We start from the raw sequence: 1,285 nt of genomic DNA on the forward strand, positions 1-1,285 counted from the left end.
GAGCACGTCCTTTTCTCGGGTAAGGACTTGGAATCCCGGAAGTTGGGTATCTTCCGCAGACTTGGAGGGGTCTTCTCCGCGTAATTCGTGGAGGTGCTTCTCGGGCTTGGGGCTCGTGTCTCACGACTAATGATGCCTTTTGGCCGGGGACTCTTTAAAAATAGGGCAGTCAAACCAGAAGAGCTCGTCCTTTTCTCTGGGAAAGACTCGGAACTCCGGGGCCCGGGCATTTGGGTGTCCCCTGCGGACTTCAAGGGAGTTGTCTGGTAAGCTGAAAAAGGAGCAGGGCCCGGCGTGCAGGACTAATGATGCCTTTGGCCCCGAAGGGCCTGAGGCATCCCTAGGGAGAAAGTGGAGTTGTGGCTCGGGCTTTTTCCGGGAACCCGGCAGACCCTCGTAACTTCGAGGTAGGTGCCCGAGCGTTCTGATTTTTCGTAGGGCCTAAGTGCGTAGTCTTGATATTGAGCTCGGGATTTTTACGGCAACACGGCTCGAGGTAAGTTCCCGAGCGTTTTGAATTTTGAAGCGGCGACTCTGCGTACTGGTGATTTTGGCCTCGGTATTTGGACGAAAACACGGCCTGGTCATCGTACCCTCGAGGTAGCTTACCGAGCGTTTTGACTTTGCAATAGGTTACTCTGCGTACTGTTGATGTTGGCCTCGGTATTTACACGGCAAAACCGCAGGTGATCGTACCCAGGAGGTAAGTTCCCGAGCGTTTTGAATTTTGAAGTGGCGACTCTGCGTACTGGTGATTTTTGCCTCGGTATTTTGACGAAAACACGGCAGGTCACGCACCCTCGAGGTAAGTTCCCGATCGTTTTGACTTTTTTTGACCTAATTTCCGCATACCCCGTGGTGGCATTCCGAACGTTTTCACTTTTAGGTGACTGTGCATGCTTGCCCCAGACGCGATAGACATCGTGTGAAATGGTTTTGCTTACGTCTACGGCCACACCACTGGTAAAGCACCGCTTCTCGTCTGCTCCGCGAAGTCAATCCCAGTCGGGCCGGGATAGTACTTGGATGGGTGACCGCCTGGGAACTCCCGGTGCTGTAGACCTCTTTTTTTTTTTCTTTTTTTTTTCCGTTCAAAGTGTCCGAGAGGCTGGTAGGTGGGACCGCCGTGGCATGTCCGCCCGTCCGTCTTTTGTTGTCCATCATATCGGGCGTGGAATGTTGTTTGTCCCCCCAAATGGATGGAGGTAACGGAGCGCGTTAGGGAAGGGGCAGGGCTGGCTAGGGCTAGGGCTGGCACCTTAAACGAAGTTAAGATTAGGGCAAG

The 1,285-nt window shown here is 53.5% G+C and overlaps 1 non-coding gene across 1 annotated transcript; it reads left to right on the top strand.

Moving 5' to 3' along the window:
* The first annotated feature begins 944 nt into the window (after positions 1-944).
* Positions 945-1,063, top strand: LOC137270542 (5S ribosomal RNA). Its single transcript, XR_010955315.1, has one exon. It is a non-coding gene; the product is annotated as a 5S ribosomal RNA (ribosomal RNA).
* The last annotated feature ends 222 nt before the right edge of the window (positions 1,064-1,285 follow it).

The sequence above is a fragment of the Haliotis asinina genome, unplaced genomic scaffold, assembly GCF_037392515.1.
Source record: "Haliotis asinina isolate JCU_RB_2024 unplaced genomic scaffold, JCU_Hal_asi_v2 scaffold_78, whole genome shotgun sequence".
NCBI classification, from domain to species: domain Eukaryota; kingdom Metazoa; phylum Mollusca; class Gastropoda; order Lepetellida; family Haliotidae; genus Haliotis; species Haliotis asinina.